Consider the following 12,914-nt stretch of genomic DNA (forward strand, 5'->3'; position numbering starts at 1 on the left):
CCTTCTTCACAAAGGAGAGTAAACCTGTTGGGAGTACCTGCAGCCACACCAATGTTCAAAAAATTATATTAAGACTTCTTTATTGTTCTGTGCAAATCTCTTTGCATCAGCAGCTAATATACCATTTGCTTCCTTAATTGCTGTATACCTGTGCAGTAACATGATTTGTGCAAAAGAACATCTAAGTACTTCCAAATATACATTTTCCCCATCTTGTAACATGTTAAAAAGTTCTGTGCTTTTACCTATTACTTACCAAAGTGGACAAGTTCACAATATATCTGCACATGTTTTACAGTATAAAATAAGACTATAGAAAAAATAACTAAGAAATAATACTGTTGGGAAACATTATGCTGTGTTAAATCACCTTAAATGGGATGAATGAGAAAATGACGTTTCTAATTTGTAGCTGTGTTAATGATGAAAAAAGATTAAGAATTAACATTCCCATATAGAATTGGCCATACTAAATTGCCCGTAGTGTTAGGTGAAGAGGTAAATGTAGGGGAATGGGTCTGGGTTGGTTGTGCTTCGGTGGGTCGGTGTGGACTTGTCGGGCCAAAGGGCCTGTTTCCACACTAAGTAATCTAATCTTGTAATCTGGCATCACCCCTCAAAAGAAACAGTAACACAATTTCGGAACCAAAATATTTAAAGGGGTAAATTGGGAGAACTATCTTCAGAATTGGCAGAATCGGGAACACTGCACCTGAAAAGGTAATAGAAGTTGTATTTATAAATATCTTTAAAAGGGAGATGGACAGGTACTGGAGAATTTAACAGTGCAGCACAACTTTCCTTTCGAAGCTCCAAAGGCTCAATGAGCTAAACGGTGTCTGTCCTGTACTGCAGATTTCGGATTCAAAAAGGTGAAAAAGAACAAAAAAATACCTAACCATGATCTGGTCAAATTCAAATTATTCAAATTAAATGTTTCTCATTCACATCCCACTCTCACATCACAGCTCCATGACGCAATCACCCCTGCTGACTCACTTAAGGAAAACATGACAAGATGAACATGACAATTCAGCAGGCTTCAGCTTTTCTAACTCATGGCATTTTAGAACAATGACATGTACATTATTTTAGTTTTTTTACAGTTCAATACTTCATATTTTTCTTACAAACAAAAGATTTTTACGCTGAACAATGATTTAAAACTGAACAGTCTACTTGAATGAAATACACAAATTAGTACACTGACATTTTTCTGAACACAGCATTACAATCAACTTTTGTTTTCAAAGTGTCTTTTTAATGGAAATCTGCCAAATTCACATTTCTCTTGCAACAACAATAAGCATGAGTACTTTTGCAATCTGGCCACCACACAATCACAATTGAAAATTGTACATTAATTAACAAATCACAAAAGCACCTCTGTAAAAGAAAAATAAATTCCCCCTCAACACAAACCACTAAGCAACTTTTTCAACTACATACACTGATTATGCATTAATCGCCATCAAATGTCTACCACACTGTAACCAGACTAGAACAATTAGAATAACATTATGCTCTAATGTACATAATTCAAGTGGGAAAAAAAACTTGCTTGCTATCAAATACCAGACCTGAAGAAATACAGGGGATGAAAATCTAACTGTAAATGGTTTTCAAAGAGGGGAGAAGAGCAATGTAACAACAGCCTTGTAGAATGAAGAGTCAAAAGTGGGCATTTCATCCTGAGTTGAGAGGATACAACATTAAAACTGGGTATTTAGAGGAAGAATAGAGGACTAATACTCAATGTGGTTGTTGGGCTCAGGAGGATCATGCCCGTGGAGGGACTTGATCACAGAAAAAGGTTCCTGAAATTTACATGTAGATAAAAAGGCATGCAATGAATGTTGGTGAGAACACTAACAGGAAAGCAGAACTTGGAACTCAGTTAACACAGTTCACTTCCAGGAACACAAACTATCATATTTGGATAGCAAGCATATTGCCCCTGCCACATTTTTGTTTAATCAGAACAAACTGATTTAATTTAGAGAAAAGAAAGAGAATTTTTACCAACCTATGCTTTGAACCCTATCAAATTGTATTGCAATCACATTCTAATGAAGCACCATTCACTAATTCAATGTCACAGTGCTTTGAAACGGAGTCAGCACTGAAGGAAAATTTGGCAGCTAATTTGCAGAGCAAGATCCCTTAATTAGCAATGAAATGATGCACCATTCAATAGTTTACAATAGTAATTGATGGACAATTGATGGTCAGAAGATCTGGGAAACTGCCTTCTCTTCCTTGAAGTGTCATGGGATATTCGACAATCATTTGAGACAGTAAATAGGGTCTTGACTTCCTGCCTCATCCATCAGCCAACATTGTCTTTGGACTGGTGCTGAACATACACATCTACAACTTAGGTGAGTGTTACCCAGACTTAATCTGGCACAATCAGATGTATAAAATACAAGTCAGATATCAAAACGCCCCAAGTACCAGAACACTGTAGAGCCTGGAGCAGATTTTTGCTGGACTTGTTTTGATATTCGTTAGAAAGCTCAAAGAATTCAATCAGCAATGCTTTTTTTCTAAGCAGACCTTGCCACAAAGATTGAAGTTTTCACCAGTATTTCAACTCTACAGACTTTAAAATACCATCTGTCCGACAATCAAATTCCAATCACAATCACATTTTCTGGTGAAGTCAAAGTATCAGTTTGGTATAGAACATTTTCAGAGGTCTAAGTATTGAAAACAAAGGAATGTTAAAGATATTTTTGGAAGGATTCCTCTACTGAGATCAACTGAAAGTCACTGGAGATCCAAGCCAGAATGTGCACTGGGAGATAAAAAGGTTAATCCCAAAAGGTAATTACGGGCAATTGACATTTCATTTATTGAAGATGACAGTGGCAACAAAATCTAAATAAAACTCTCTTCACTTGACCAGAATAACATACGTTAGTCTACATAGTGTTCTCAAAATATTCATCAAGCCACTTAAATAACTGTCATTAATTTGTTCAGCGATGTTGTCGATTGCTGTTAACAGATGTAACAGCTCCTAACAGCGCAAATTAGTGCAGTGTCACAATTTGGCATGTTGAAATTGGGCATAGAATCTCACACCTGTACACATCAGGTTAAAGTTTGACTTTATCAGTCAAAAAACTTAACAACTGCAGTTTTTAGAATTAAAATAGTCATACCTCATGGTTAGACACAGTTTAAAAAGAATGGTATTACTGAGATCTGAGAAGTTTAACATCTGTCCATTCTTTGCACAAAAAGTAAATTAAATAAAAATTCTTTTCAGAATATATAATGTTTTAAATTACTTTGAGTTGTACATATTACAGATCCAACATTTAATTTTTTTTGGCAGACATCACCCAAATCACGATTTTGCACAAGAAAACTCTTCTTTTCCACTGATGTGACAATAGCAAAGGAAAATAAGGAAATCACAGTGTATAACTAAAGACTGGGAATCAAAGCTGACATGAATTGTGCATCATGCACTGGCTAAATAAACCCAAGCTAAACGTCTCAGTAAAATTTCTCCAAATCACTGAAACAGCACAACTGTCATATATACCTGAAAATGACATGCTTAACATTTCTAATTCCTGCTACATTGCTGTGCCCTGTGGCTGACACTTGGGGATGCAACATACACTTTAACACATTCAGCGCAGTAACGCTGTCAAAAAGGGCCCATCTTCCTCTCTGACCCAATAGCACCTTGTTTTAAAGAGACCCCAATCAAACAAATTCGAACAACGTTTTAAATAAGTGTCAGGCCGCTAGGGTTGGCGGGGAAGAAAGCAGAGAATTAAGTGGCTGATACATTAGAATGAAAGTCAAGACAAACCTCTCCCCGATTTCTCTTCTCTCTCCCTCCCTCTGTTACCCAGGACACTCTCGTTGCTGAGAAGCCGCTACCGCCGCCGCCTGGGCTTACAGTCCCCTCCTTTCTGGGGAAGGGGCGGGTGTTATAGGGAAGGGAGGGGGAAGGAATGGTGGAGGTAGTGTGAAAGAAAATAATAAATAAATCTCCAGTCGGGGAATTTAGAATCACCTCATTCCGCCTCCCCCGAGCAGCCTGCCGCCCCTTCGAAGTGAGTGACTATTCGGGATTAAACGGTGTCTCTGACCTCCCCCTCCCCACCTTTCCTCCTCTCACTCGGTCTTTCCCCCCTCTTTTTTTATTTCACAAAATGGCGCGCACTACAAACCTGCGCAACAGCAAACACCTCCTCGGCGCCGCCTTTTTTCAAACCCGCTTTACACCTCCTTGCGCTGCTCGCCAGCCCGACTTCTCCGGCCGCTCCGACCATTCAACTTTCTCCTCCCGCTCTCCGAATCTCCCGATCTCGCCTTCGGAGGGAGGAGGGGAAAAAAAATCAGAACGGAGGAGAAGGGTAGGGAAGGTTGTGGTAGTGGTAAGGAGAGGGTGGGTGGGTGAGGGGTAAGGAGGGGATAAGGTTGAGAGAGGAAAAAAAAATACCCCCTCCCCGCGGGTAAAAAAAAATTCCGAGGCGGGAAAGCCCTGAAAAAATTTTTTTCTCTCTCTTCTCTCTCCTCTTAACAACAAAATGGCGGCGGACGGAGCGCGTTGCTATGGGGACTGTCAATCACAGCGGGTGCCCCGGATGAGCCCCTGACGTCAGCAAGGGGATAGGCGGGGCCTGGCGCCGCTGAGGATGTTGCCGACCGCAATGCCCCGGATGCTGCCCTGATTAATGGGGCGTGGCTTGTTGCCACGGGAGGCCGTCAATCACAAATCTCCACTCTCTCTCGACCCAAGGCCCAAATCACCCAGAACCGCAGAAACATCGTGCTGGAAAGGGAGTGGTTGCCCTCTATGACCTGATGGAGGTTTCTGTGTATATTTTTCTTTGTAACACATTGCTGTCTTTGAAAAGGTTGTACAATTGAGGGGCGTTTTTCTTATTTGCTGTGTTTCCCCAACCCCTCTTTTTTTTTATGTGTTGCTCCTTTGAAAGTGTCACACAGTCTTAGTCACCAGACTTGTTTTGCTAGAGATGCCAAACTTTTTATCAAGGACCAGATTCCCTTTCTTCTTCTCCACCCCGACAAAACCGAAAAATCCAACTGGAAACCTTCTTCCATTGCATCCCTGAACACTGACCTATATTGGTCAGTGATTATTTTGGGAAGGGGGCGTAGAGCAAACGCTGTGCGTTTGTCTCTATGAAGTTTTATTTGTTTCTTTTTGAATTGCGGGTGCGGCTTCATTTGCGCACCTTCCAACAGCAGCAGAGGAGGCGGGGTGGGAGATATTTCGAATAAAGATGACCTACAAACACACTGAAGTATACAGACGCTGCGACAGAATGGGCTTGCCTCCCATTGAGCTTATTTGCAGAGCCGCACGGCGAGGTAAACGATGTAGAGGAGCCCCTGATTGAAGTTGAACACTCAGATAAATGTCACTGGAGGGGCTAAAATTTACTTGTTTCCCCCGCCCCTCCCAAATCAAAACCGGAAAAGCCGCAGCGAACAATGGTTAGAGCATTTAGTTTTAAAAGTGTCCTCCCATTGACTGCATTTTTATTTATTCTGGCAAGAAAAGTGAAACGGTGCTTTCATCCCTTTAACAGCAGTGACAAAAGAACGATTTTTAATACATCGTGTGACAGGCTAGCAAACGCTTCTTCGTTTCATTCTCACCAACTGGTGTGACATACACAGTTTTAATGAGTTATGTGTCTGGCACACACTGCGATGGTTTGGGAGTGGTGGGGCAGACGGTCTCAGGCTGTAGGTGAGTGTAAATGTAGCCTTGTATTTTTGAATGGTGACACTTAATAAAGCAACACGACTTCATGGGTAATTTATTCGATTGCAACATTGCATTTATAGCCTGTGATTCTACTTATGGCAGATCACTCCGTTAATTTTTTGGGGGGGTGCAAAGGGTGTGTGAAGTACATCGCCTCTTGATCAAAAGCAAACAGTGGGGTACCAAGTGAATGACGCATTCCTGAATTCTCCCAGGTCAATGCCCATTTTCTATTGGCTAGCCCTGTTCGGGCAGCAATAAAAGTCATTGTAATAATTCTCAGTATCCCTTCCCTACCTGAGCGTGCCAGATTTAGCACGGATACTTGTAGGCAAAATGATTACTGATACTTGCCATCCATGCTCTCACGTTGGAACAGTGGAAATTAAAATCGAAATGCCCCCCCTTCCAGAAACTTGATATGTCACAAATAGGTACTTTCGATCTTTGAGCTTTAGTTTAGCTTTGGATGCGCACGGAGCCAACAGATTTATTGACATTTAGCAGGAGAATGAGTTCTGCTTCTCTCCACCCACGTACAGTCACGACAGTGTGGAATCTGTCATATGAATGTTCTGAAGAGAATCTCAGGGGTATTCCTGTGAGTTACTCCCCACAGGTCACTCGGGGGTGAGGCTGACTCGTTTTCCTAATCTTGCGATGAACAGCATGCAGCAGTGCTCTATTAGCAGCAAACTCGCGATTTTGACACGGAGTGAATTCAAATAAAACTGATTTGTGATCTAAATACAGGGTGAAACGCGTGCTGAGAGATCCAGTGCATTAACTGCGATGCCCGCAATACGTTTTATATAAAAAAAATCTTTTTTCAAATCACTTGCTATGCCAATAAGGCAGTGGAATGTCTTGCAGCTTGAAAAAAAGAACAAGCTGTTCCTTCCCGTGACCATTGATCCAACTCAGCTCCTAGCAGACATATACATGCATTTTGCAAATTTCCACATGTACCTTGGATCGACTAGTTGCAGCTTTGAGCAAAGCGTTCCTTAACAGTTTATTAAAGGCGTCCTTGCAAGTCGCAGATCATCTCATCTGGTTTAGTGTTGTTCTCGGGTTAGATCCGTTAACCTTGGTAATTATGAAACAAGATGCATTGCAGCAACTCAGCACTGCTCCTTCCATATCACCTCCCAAACTCACAACCTTCACTTCAAGAAAGTCAAGGGCAGCAGATGTATGGTAACATCATCTTCGAGTTACTCTCCAAACTACATACCGTCTTAATTTGGAAGAAAATTACTGTTCCTTCCTTGTCTTTAGGTCCAAATCCTGGGACTCACTCCATAATAGTACTCTTAGAACAATAAGTTCCAATACCAAAAGGACTGCAGCAGTTTGAGAGGCAGCCCACCAGGACCTTCTCCAGCAATCTGGGATCAGCAATAAATGCTGGTCGAGCCAGAATTTTAAAATAAACTTCCCAGCGTATCCATTTGGATCTCTAATTAGCCTTCATGTGGCACTGAACACAACCTTTGTACTGTGTAGCCTTAACACCATAAATGAGGTAGATTTAGACTGGATCGAGCAACTTAAAACAAAACATTCCTAGGGCACTCTGCGCCATCAGCAGCAGAAGAATTATGTTCAGCCACAACTCTAACTCACTCTACCATTAACATTAAGATGGGGAATCACCTCTGGTTTAATGAGAATTGTAAGAGAATATGTGAGGAGCAGCGCCAGCCATACCTAAAATGAAATACCAGTCTGACGAAGCTACAATACAGATAACAATAACTTAAGTAGAAGGAGAGCTAAGTGATGCATAACCATGAATCAGGTCAAAATATTTCTGTCTTTCTAAGTCCTGTTATGAATAATGGTGGATAGTCAATAGGATGAGGGGACACCATGAACATCTCCCTTCTTGTATATAACAGAACTCAGGGCATGAATCTGTGAGCTAAGGCTGAGAATTTTACCACCATCTTCAACCAAAAGTAACAAGTAGGTGAGCCAGTGTTCCCTCTGTTTGGTATCCCCATTATCACAGAAACCAGACTTGATCAATTTGCTTTATTCTCCATAATATCAAGAAACAGCCCATTACTTGCATTCCATAAGAGATATGGAACTAACAATGTCCAAATTAATGCTAATATTTTGTGCTTCAGCACTGGCATCTATCCAATGAAGTGGGAAGTTACCAAGGTGCGTCATTTTCACTAAAAAAACAAGGCATATATGTTGCAGCATTCCATCCCATTAGTCTCCTTCTGATCATTAACAAGGTAATGAAAGGATGTGGCACTCACCAAGGACCTGCTGACTGGTACTGAGGAGTTGACCTAAATCACTTCGCTCCTGAAGTCATCAAATCCTTGGGCAAAACATGAACGAATGGACTGAATTCTAGAGGTGAGATGAAAGTAGCTGCCCTTGACATCATAATGCAATATTTGACTAAGTGGAGCTTCAAGGGGAAAGTTAATGGGAATAGGTAGGAAACTCCAAACTGGTGGGATCACATCCAGCACATAACGTTGATTTGGTCATCGTCTGCCAGATTTGATAGGTATTTTCTATTCAATCTGTTCAGAAATATTATTAAATGCCTCTGGAATGGGTGGGACTTTAACCCAGTCTCTTGCCTTAGAAGTAGATACACTACTACACCACAAGAACTCCAATTTTCTTATGATAATGCCTGAGGGTTAATCATCTTTAGCTGATTCAACATGACATTTCCCTCTAAAATTAGACCAAAACTGGAGATGTTCACTGATGAATGCAATTCAATTAAGCAGTCACTGTTTGTATGCAGCCTGACCTGGATAGCATTTTGGTTTAAGTTTATAAATGGCAAATAACACTCATGCTAAGTAAATGGCAGGCGATGACTATCTCCAACAAACAAAGTATAACTATCTCCTCTTAATATTCAATCACATCATAATCAAATTCCCAAATCTCAAAATCCTGGATGTCACCAATGATCAGAAGGTTTAGCAGACAACCCACACAAATGTTGAGACTGTGAGAGCAGCTTTGACACTGGTAATTCTGTAGTGAGAAACACACTGGCTGACCCACTGAACCTCCCCAGCACCTACAAGGCATAAGTCAAGAGTGTTATGGAATATTTGCCACTGAACCAGATGGGTGCAGTGTTAATGGTATGTTAATTGTATTAATATAGTTAAGGGTATATAGATGGGGTGGTTTTAATTGATTCAGTTGACCTTGAGCACATTGAAAATATTTAGCTGTCTCACTGAAATTCTCTCCATGCCATCCAATCTGTATGAGAGGGTTACCTGTCCAGCTGCTGCTGCACTGCCTCCTGCTTGCCAACTGTTATAGTGTTCCATCCTGCTGTCTAGAGATGATAGAAATCTACAATGGGAGGTTCTCTACTCAGGAATCATGCCTTTTACCATCAGGAATTTAGCATGAACAGTGCTGCAGGCATTTTGTTGAAGTGCCCATTTATGAGGTGGTCATATGATTGTTAGCTCCTTATTGGTTTCAAAGCAGTATAAAAAGATATTTATGGAACACTGTGTGTTGGTTAGTGTAGGTCAGAAACGTATAATATTGCATTCTGCAAATAAATAGTTATAAGTAAAAGGTTAGAGTCAGATTTACTACTTTTTGCTGATACCATTTCCACATAGCATTGATGAATGGTTGCCTAAAATTGAAAATTGGATACTAAAATGTGCCTTTGGACAGAGGATTGTAATCTGTGTTACGTTTGTGAATAATGGCTGAAACTAAGCAAGTTGCTTGGATGTGATTGTTCATTGATGGTCACTGAATGCAAACTTCATGATTAATGAAGTGGATACCTGGGCAATGAATACATCCTGACTGAAGGGAAAACAAGGCAAAGTCTTGGCACTGTTGTTTCCTAACAAAGGTAAAATCTGAAGGAAAGTATTTCAATCTAGATGCCTGTCAGTTGGATGCTGATATGAGGGTGTAGAACTTCTATTTATCTTCATGGGCAAAATTTAGAAAACTTATATGCCTCGAGTGTTTGCTAGACTGTTACAGATCTTGAAAGTCGGATGGTCATTCCACTGAGAATTTAAAAAATTTAATCAACTGTATAAAAGATTGCAGCAATTACATTTGGGGATTCCTAAACTCATAGATGTTTACAGCATAGAGGAGATCATTTGGCCCATTGGGTCCGTTGCCTATAAACAAAGACCTGACTACACTACTCCTACTTTCCAGCATTTCTTCCATAGCCCTGGAGGCAATGGCAACATGAGTTATTATCTAAATACTGGTTAAATGTGGCAATAGTTCCAGACTCCCATCATCCTCCAATAAAATTATCCTCAACTTTCTTCTTGGATTTCTATCTCTTACCTTTCATTAATGTCCCCTCATTATCAATACCACTACTGATGGCAAAAAGGACCATTCTAACCTCCCTATTTATGCCCCTCATAATCTTATACATCTTTATCAGCTTCCCTCTCAACCTTCACTCCTCCAAAAAAAACAAATCCAGCCAATCCAATCTTTCCTTGTAGCTCAGACCTTCCAGCTCAGGAAGCTTTCTGGTCATAGAGTCACAGAGATGTGTTACATGGAAACAGATCCTTCACTCCAACTCGGTGCATGCTGCCCAGCTATCCTAAATTAATCTAGTCTCATTTACCAGCACATGGCCCATATCCCTCTAAACTCTTCCTGTTCATAAACCCATCCAGGGGTCTTTTAAATGTTATAGTTATACAGCCTCCAGCACTTCCTCTGGCAGTTCATCCCCTACATGCACCACCCATTGCATGAAAAAGCTGCCCGTTTAGGTCCTTTTTAAATATTTCCCCTCTCTCTCTAAACCTGTGCCCATTAGTTCTGGACACCCCACCCTAGGGAAAAGACCTTATCTATTTACCCTATCCATGCCCTTCATGATTTTATAAACCTCTATAAAGTCACCCCTCAGTCTCCGAAAAATCTCCTCAGCACCCTCTTTCATGCAATTACATCCATCCCATGAGGCGGTGACCAGAAGTGCACAAAGTACTTCAGGTATGGCCTAACCTGCATTTTCTATAGTCCCAGTATAACCTCACTGCTCTTGAGTCCATGAAGACCACATTAATTGTATTAGCCTTAACACTCCTGGTTACCTCAAAATATTTGATCAACTTTGTCAAAAACAATTTTCCCTTAACAAATCCATGTTGACTATCCTAATTAACCCATGTCTTTCCAAGTGCAAATATATTTTATCCCTCAGAATCTTTTCTAATGGATTATCCATCACCAGGGTTAGAATGACTGACTTGTAATTTCCTGAAATATCCCTTCCTTTTTGTAGGAGTGGGACAATATTAGTAGTCCTCTAACACCACAACCACAGCCATAGAGAATCTGAAAATTACCGCTTTGGCCACTGAAACCTCTCCTTTGTTTCCCTCAACAGTCTGGGATACATCTCATCCAGTGTGTGGTTATATCCACTCTTAAGGCTGCTAAACCTTGTTAGCTCTTCGTTTCTTTGTTAATTGCTTCTAATATATCACAGTCTTCCACCCCTGATATTTATACCTGAGCTACTCTTTTCCATTGTGAAGGCCAATGCAAAATATTCATTGAGGACTAAGTTCCAAGAAGGACCAGATGTCAAATGGACATTCACTCTGCAGACGTCAAACAACCAGAAGCTTTATCCTGCCCAAGATGGTTGATTATGTCATCATTAGATCATATGATCAGACTCTTAAAGTGACAGTCCACCCATAGGTAAACAAATTCACAGCCTTCCCCTTTTACATCAGAGATTCCTGCAGTGAAAATGTTCACAACATTTACAATTGTATATACAACAGTCAGTAGATAAGATGTTCTGGAGGACCATAAGACATAGGAGCAGAAGTTAGGCTATTCAGTCCATCAAGTCTGCTCTGCCATTCAATCGTGGCTGATATGTTTCTGATCCCCATACTCCTGCCTTCTTCCTGTAACCCATGTATCCCCTTGACAATCAAGAACCTATTTATCTCAGTCTTAAATACTCTCAATGGCCTGGCCTCCAAAGCCTTCTGTGGCATTGAATTCCATAGATTCACCACTCTCTGGCAGAAGACGTTTCTCCTTATCTCCATTCTAATAAGTCTTCCCTTTACTCAAACACTGTGCGGCAAGACCCACCACCAAAATGGACCCCATGCAGAAGACACGGTCTTGCAGCAGACACGGAGGCATTCATCAGACGATTGAGTCTTCGAGGTTTCTGTCAAGATGCCAGCAGAGATCCCAAAAACCCCACTGAGGAACCAGAACAGTCGTCACAGGGATCCATAGAGGGGCGACCAAAGAAGGAGTAAACTTGGACCCCACCGCAGAGCTGCTGCTCTGGGCTTGACATGAATGCTCAAACCGTCAGGAAATATATAAATGCGAGATTCATCAGCCGCACCCACAAGGTAGAGCAGAACGTCACCCGATCACAATGCAATGTCATCCATGCTGTCAAAACCTATCACAACATTGTCTTTAAACCAGCAGATAAAGGAGGAGTCATCGTCATTCAGATTAGAACAGATTACTGCAAGGAAGTGTACGAACAACTGAACAACCCACTGGCGACTACTGGCTGATCCAACCAAAGAGCACACCCATGAACTAAACACATTGATCAGAACTTTGGATCCAGTCCTTCAGAGTTCCCTATGTACCCTCATCCCACGCACTTCTCACGTAGGTGACTTCTACTGCCTTCTGAAGATACTCAAAGCCAACACACCAGGACACCCCATCGTATCAGGCATTGGGACCCTGTGTGAGAACCTCTCTGGTTATGTTGAAGGCATCTTGAAACCCACTGTGTAGGGGACACCTAGCTTCTGTAACGACACTACAGATTTCTTACAGAAACTCAGCACCCACGGACAGATCGAACCAGGAGCATTCCTCATCGCAGTGGACATTTCAGCACACCACAGCAGCATCTCCCACAATGACTGCATTGCAGCAACAGCTTCAGTACTCAATACCAAAACTGCCAATCTCCAAGCACCATCCTATAACTCATCCACTTTATCCTCAACCACAACGTTTTCACCTTTGACAACCAGTTCTTCATCCAGACCCACGGAACAGCCATGGTTATCCCAATATGCCAATATTTTCATGCACAGGTTCGGACAAG

General features: G+C 41.3%; 1 protein-coding gene across 3 annotated transcripts in view; it reads right to left on the bottom strand.

Annotated features, from left to right (window-relative positions):
- The window catches only part of LOC122555385 (dual specificity tyrosine-phosphorylation-regulated kinase 1A), a 114,046-nt gene extending 109,447 nt beyond the window's left edge, over positions 1-4,599 (bottom strand). For 2 of the 3 annotated variants that reach the window (XM_043701351.1, XM_043701347.1), the window contains exon 1: positions 4,200-4,599. The gene's annotated coding sequence lies outside the window, so the exon portion shown is untranslated. Of the gene's footprint in view, positions 1-3,835; positions 3,939-4,199 lie in introns of all 3 variants that reach the window. The other variant, XM_043701348.1, reaches the window with a different exon arrangement.
- Positions 4,600-12,914: the final 8,315 nt, after the last annotated feature.

The sequence above is a fragment of the Chiloscyllium plagiosum genome, chromosome 12, assembly GCF_004010195.1.
Source record: "Chiloscyllium plagiosum isolate BGI_BamShark_2017 chromosome 12, ASM401019v2, whole genome shotgun sequence".
Classification (NCBI taxonomy): Eukaryota; Metazoa; Chordata; class Chondrichthyes; order Orectolobiformes; family Hemiscylliidae; genus Chiloscyllium; species Chiloscyllium plagiosum.